General features: G+C 40.9%; 1 protein-coding gene across 1 annotated transcript in view; it reads right to left on the reverse strand.

The window, feature by feature from the left end:
• LOC108798207 (receptor-type tyrosine-protein phosphatase N2-like) overlaps window positions 1–6,870 on the reverse strand; it is a 300,545-nt gene that overhangs the window by 292,754 nt on the left and 921 nt on the right. The gene's annotated exons all lie outside the window — the stretch shown is intronic.

Genomic DNA, 6,870 nt, shown 5'->3' on the forward strand with positions numbered 1-6,870 from the left:
CTGCTGTACTGGCCAATAGGAAGGCATGAGGGGTGGAAATGAGGAGACCAGATAAAACTATCTAAGTCCTGGTTGTAGAGCTCCCAGGATGCACTGAAAATAACATTAATGTGTGTGCAGCCCCTGCGTTGCCAGTTTTATGGTTAATAAGCCTGTTTTCAGCTATTGAAGAAGCCACAGGTTTATTTTAGGGTCACTAACAATTATTTCATGCACATAAATATACAGGTATCACTTTATTTCTCAGGCAGTTTTTTTATGCTGCCTGCCTTTCCTAGGTGGGCGACCCATGGCCATAGGTTTTTTTTTCCCTGCAGATATACCTCCAGAGCCTTGAATATAATGAAATAAAAATAAAAAATAAAAAAGTGTCTGGGAGGAGAAAGATTATTCTGTCAAAGCATAGGAACTGCAGACATGCCTGGCCTCTGCTGTGTACAGCCCAACCACGGCATCAACACCAAAAATACACTGCAAAAATAAGAAAAATATAAATACATATGAAAATAAAAATTAAATAAACAAAAAATATACCGTACATAAAATGTTCGGTTTTTATCATACCAGCCTGAATTGCGGAATTAATACGTGGTCAGTTTATTGTTGGTCTAGTTTTGTAAAGTACGGAGGTAAATTGTAATGTATTGCAATTTTCTATTTTTTTGGGCCACCAATTGGCTACAACCAGCTTTATGTTTTCCAGAATCAAATAAACATGGGCAGAATTTTTTTACATGAAACTGAGGAAGTGTTTCAACTAAAAAAAAAAAATAATACAGAAAAACATATACTGTCCAGTGCTTACAACCCAGTCCATACCTATAAGGGTAATGGGGACTGGGTCCAGCTCCAGAAAAAACTGTTTATTTTTACAAGACTACCATCTTAGAGGTCTCTCTGCAGACCACCATAGTATGGTTTCTCCAAGCTTTGGAAAGGAATGTCAACAGCTAGCTACAAAAAAAAAAAGAAGAGAAAAACACAGCCACACCTTCAGCATAACTAGGCCCACCCAGGGTCTCTCAGCGTAACACACATACAGTACAAAGCAAATCTTCAGTATCCTATTTGGTCTGTTTAGATCCTCAGACACCAGCCTGGTCATAGTGTCAGTCTCTTATGATTGACAGGCCTGGGCACACCCTCTTTGCCTATCTGTCTATACACATGCCCTGGAGCAATCTGTCTCCCGGGGATCCAGCTAGCCTGATTCCCTTTTGTGGGGCAACACTCACCTGTCTTCAAAGTGTCTTACACCTGCTCAGGGACCCTTTCACTGCTGAAACTGTTACTATCTATCAGTAACAGACCGCGTGTCTGTTACAATATAAACTTTGATAACTATTTTATTATCATGTATTCAGTAAGACTGTATGTATATAATAATGTCATCAAATTTCAATATGCTAATTGTTATTAATAATGGAAACAAAATCACAAATTCTTCACCAACATGTGAAAATAACAGTTTCCTCGAACCAATAAACACACTGTAATCAGCAATACTGTTGATATATAAGTATATATATATATATGGAAGAGACACAAGCATTCTGCGATTAGGGTTACATCCTGGCCTCCTTTGCACCAAAGTCACAGTAAAAATTGTAAACTTGGCTACCACTGTTGCTCCACCGCTGTAACAGCTTATTTACACCAGCGTGCACACTAAAATGAGCTGTTTTAGCATACGGGCTGGTGTTCATTGTGTGCGGACAGTGCCTGTGTTGTTACAAACGCAAGGCGCTGTTTACCTTTTTAAACTTTTCATAAAATAATATTTAATTGATCACCATGTATTGCAATAGAGACAGACGGTGACCTCAAGTGAGCGCTGGTGCGCTGCGAAAAAATACAACATGTCTGCATTTTACGCAAAACACTGAAAAACCTACCTCAAGGCAGCATTGTAATGTGAACAGGGCACATAGAAAAAACATTAGTGCCCTGGCATTGAATCTGCAATAATCTGTGCAGATCAACGCAGTTCAACTAAACTGAATGAGCACTAAAGAGTGTTCATAATGTAACAAAGAAATCTTACTTTGTATATCTGGTTAAAGTGTGTCTATAGTCCACACCTTTTTTTTTTCTTCTGGAATAGGGAAGGGTTAGAACCTATGACAGTTTTTTTTTTGTGTCAGTGTCCCTTTAGAATCGCTTTCTTTTACTGGGACAGAGGATGAGAAATACCACATTTTACAGTTGTCACTTGAACAGGAGGTGAAGGGAAATCTTCTAATTGGCATACCTGTTCTGCTAACTGTTCTGCTCTGTCCGAGGGGTAATTTATCATCACTTTAGGGAGACTGTTTTTTACTTCTTGTTGTGTCTCCAGGAAGAGAGTGAAGGAAAATACTTTCAGTGGGGCACAAATATAAAAAACTGACAGAGGTTCTAACCCTCCTCTGCACTTTGTGCAACTGAAAATAAGTGTTGCCTATAGATACATTTTTATTCAGAATTGGCGGCATCTTCACAATGTAAAGTATACAGTTATAAAACATGTGCAAAGGTAGTGCTGCCATGAATTTCAGCATATGTCATAGAAAAGTCCATATGCACTATGGCAGGGGTGGACAAACCTGGATCAATTTTGTTTTGTTAGGAGCTAGCACCATTGACAACAAATAGTAATAGCCTCAAAAGTTACCAGCTGTAATTATGTAAGGATTCATGGCTACCTCTCTCCTGGGATGTGTCCAGCCCTGCACAATGGTATACCATAAAGTATAGGTGGATAAATATATGTATACACTATATTGCCAAACGTATTGGGCCGCCTGCCTTTACACGCACATGAACTTTAATGGCATGCCAGTCTTAGTCCGTAGGATTCTAAATTGAGTTGGCCCACCCTTTGCAGCTATAACGGCTTCAACTCTTCTGGGAAGGCGTCCACAAGGTTTAGGAGTGTGTCTATGGGAATGTTTGACCATTCTTCCAGAAGCGCATTTGTGAGGTCAGGTACTGATGTTGGACGAGAAGGCGGGGCTCGCAGTTTCCGCTCTAATTCATCCCAAAGGTGTTCTATCAGGTTGAGGTCAGGACTCTGTGCAGGCCAGTCAAGTTCCTCCAAGACAAACTCGCTCATCCATGTCTTTATGGACCTTGCTTTGTGCACTGGTGTGCAGTCATGTTGGAACAGGAAGGAGCCATCCCCAAACTGTTCCCACAAAGTTGGGAGCATGAAATTGTCCAAAATGTCTTGGTATGCTGATGCCTTAAGAGTTCCCTTCACTGGAACCAAGGGGCCAAGCCCAACCCCTGAAAAACACCCCACACCATAATCCCCCCTCCACCAAGCTTTACAATTGGCACAATGCAGTCAGGCAAGTACCGTTCTCCTGGCAACCACCAAACCTAGACACGTCCATCGGATTGCCAGACAGAGAAGCGTGATTCGTCACTCCAGAGAACATGTCTCCACTTCTCTAGAGTCCAGTGGCGGTGTGCTTTAAACCACGGCATCCGACGCTTTGCATTTGTAAGGCCCCTAGTTGCGGAGTGTAACATCAACTGATGCGCAAGTTCAGGGATAAGTTGATCCTTATAAATGGTTGCGTCAAACTGAACTCCAGGCGTTTCTCTCAATCTGAAACGGAGAGTTTGGATTTGCTATCATCAGCCACCATATTTTAACACTACGGGGAGTCACTTTGTCAGTAACATAAGTAAGGCAGTATATTTATATGCAGGAAATATTTATATGCAGGAAATATTTATATGCGGTAAATCCCAGCAATACGTTATAGAGCACCATGTGAGGGGAAAGTGCAGGCTTACCAGAGCAGTCTTCCAGCAACTTGCTTCTGAGATCGGACCTGTCTATCGGCGGCTGTCATCCCCCCACACCTGCTCCTCCTTACTACATCTCCCCACGTCCCTGTGCCGATCGTGGATGTGGATGGGCAGGAAATGTGAGGCGGGGAGGAGGTGCGGCATGTGGATGCGAGCGGATCTGGCAGCGGCGAACGTGAGGTGGGGAGGAGGTGCGGCGCACAGCATGTGGAGTTGTGAACAGGGCCAACTGATCAGAAGCCAATTAATCGATTATTGAAAAAGTTGACAACTTTTCAATAATCGATTATAATCGATTATGTCGATTAGTTGTTGCAGCCCTAGTGGAACCCAAGACGCCGAGATCGTTACAGCATTGCACTTGGTGATGTAAGGCTTGGATGCAGCTCCCCGGCCATGGAAACCTATTCCATGAACCTCTCTACGCCCTGTTGTTGTGCCAATCTGAAGGCCACATGAAGTTTGGAGGTCTGTAGCTATTGACTCTGCAGACTGTTGGCGACTTCTGCGCACTGCGTGCTTCAGCATGCGCTGACCCCGCTCTGCTGTTTTATGTGGCCTACCACTTTGTGGCTGAGTTGCTGTTGTTCCCAGTTGCTTCCACTTTGTTATAATATCACTAACAGTTGACCGTGAAATATTTAGTAGCAAGGAAATTTCACAGATGGACTTATTGCACAGGTGGCAACCTATCACGGTACCACGCTCGAATTCACTGAGCTCCTGAGAGCGACCCGTTCTTTCACAAATATTTGTAGAAGCGTCTGCATGTCTAGGTGTTTGATTTTATACACCTGTGGCCATGGAGGTGATTGGAACACCTGAATCCAATGATTTGGAGAGGTGCCCCCAATACTTTTAGCAATATAGTGTATATACAGATCTATATAGATCTATATAGATCTATATATATAAAACTGCCCAACCAAACCAATCTCATCTTTATCCGGTACCAATGAGGTTGTCAACCGTACAGAGAGAAGGCTGCCATGTTATGGACTGTTCCCATACTAAGGAAATCAATTCATTAAAAACTGTTGACATTGTTGTGTCAAGAAAAACAATTCCCTATGAGCCAAATCTCTGGAGCCCAGTAGTCTGATAAGTGCATGCATTATTTTGAACACTCTTTAAATGGCTGCTTCCTCTGAGTTTATGGGGGTTCATATATTTTGAACTGCTTTAAATACACTTGGCAAGGCAAGCTCCAAAGATAAACATGTCACTCTGCAATATGTTAGCCAATAAACACACTCCTGTAATTCTTGCACCACTATAACATACAGCACTTAGAAAATGACTTTAACAAAGTTTCAATGACAACAGAGACATTAATTCAGTATTGCACATTACAGAAATCTATGTAGGTTATTCCTTGGAACAAATAAATGTTACTTATGCCCTTAGTTTTATAACACCAGCAAGCATGTAATAGGTAATAAGACATGCTACCGGCTCTTTACCACCTCAAACAATGATATCACACACAATGAATCCCTTCTTACCCCATGGCTGCTAGCCTTAAAACATAAACATGGCTTCCAATCCAATTTATGGGATACGATTATCAGGAAAATAAGCCTGGATATGTGTATCTCCATTACTGCTCTGTCACCGCATACAACCGTTAACACTGACACTGCGCAATTCTTTATCAAGTTTAAAATTAGAATCTCTGAGTTATTATTCCTCAAGCAGAGCAGGGAGCTGCTGTACAAAACACAAGTGACAGTGACAGAAAAAAAGCAACAAACTGGGCCACCAGGGCTCATTCATGGTTCAGGTCCACAGTCAGTGCAGATCAGCTGCCCCCAGATACTGCAGAACCTCTTGTCGGGGAAACACGTGGAGAAGACATGACAGAACCTCTATTTAACTAATGATGACCCGTTCACTTCTAAATGTTACATACATAAAAGTAGCTGAATTCATATATACACAAACCTGCCCAAACTTTATATTTTAAAGTGGTTGAGATGAGTTTGATTCCGGACAGACTTATATGTGAATGGAGTTTGTAAGTCTTTGCTCCCAGTCTGATTTTATGTCCCACTTGCCGCCTAGGGCCTTGTATGGACAGCGGTGTGAGAACTGCACATAATGGGACAGGGAAGAACACACAAAAATCAATATATATAGATCCTCTGAGATACATTAGCATTGTATAGGTTAGATTTCTTTTCTGCCTAACCGAATAATCTGATTGCAAGGCATCAGGAGTTTACTTGAAGCGTATACTGTCAGATGTGTACACATTCAATGAGCCCGACACGAAGGGTCAGCACAGTTCAATGCAAGGCAGCACACAAATATTTGTATATGTTAGCCCTACAGATGTATTTTTGTTTTTATATATATATAGAAACATTTCCATAGGGTTGAGTTACTAAAGGCAAAAAACTGTTCACTTTGCAAGGGAATTTGCACATTGCAGGAAAAGTTTTCCTTAGCTCGGTAAATGCAAAGATTGTTGCACATGATTGGATGGTGGAAGTCAGCACAGCTTCACCTCATTCACTAAACTAAGGGCTAATTCTCACATCAATGTCCATACGAGGCCCGAGCCAACATGTGCTCCACGGTGAGGTACACAGACTCCATTCAAGTATTGCTCTGATGTTGATTGAACTCATCTGAGCCACTTAAAGTATGAATTTGTGCACATTGCAGTAAACTACAGAAACTTATAAAGTATGGAACTTTATTAACTCTTGTGAAGCTGACTTTTTAGAAGTAATTACATCAAGGCCATTGACATGTCTGCTTAACACGTTACAAGAGATTCTGCAGTAGCTAGGAGCATAATTTGCAGGGTTTTGTTTGGGCTGTGCATTCATCTCGTTATTCCCTGTAGAGTCTATAGGATACCTCAGCATTATATGGGTTTGATTTTTACTACATACAAATTGTATTATTATAAATAATAATACTAATAATAGTAGTTACATAATAATAATAATAGTCACCATATACAATATTAATGTAAAATAGTATTATTAATAGTAATAATAAAATAATAATATTAATAATAATGAATGCATAGCACCAATCAAAATAAAACAGAAGAGC

The sequence above is a fragment of the Nanorana parkeri genome, unplaced genomic scaffold, assembly GCF_000935625.1.
Source record: "Nanorana parkeri isolate BGI_ZX_2015 unplaced genomic scaffold, ASM93562v1 scaffold1427, whole genome shotgun sequence".
Taxonomy (NCBI): domain Eukaryota; kingdom Metazoa; phylum Chordata; class Amphibia; order Anura; family Dicroglossidae; genus Nanorana; species Nanorana parkeri.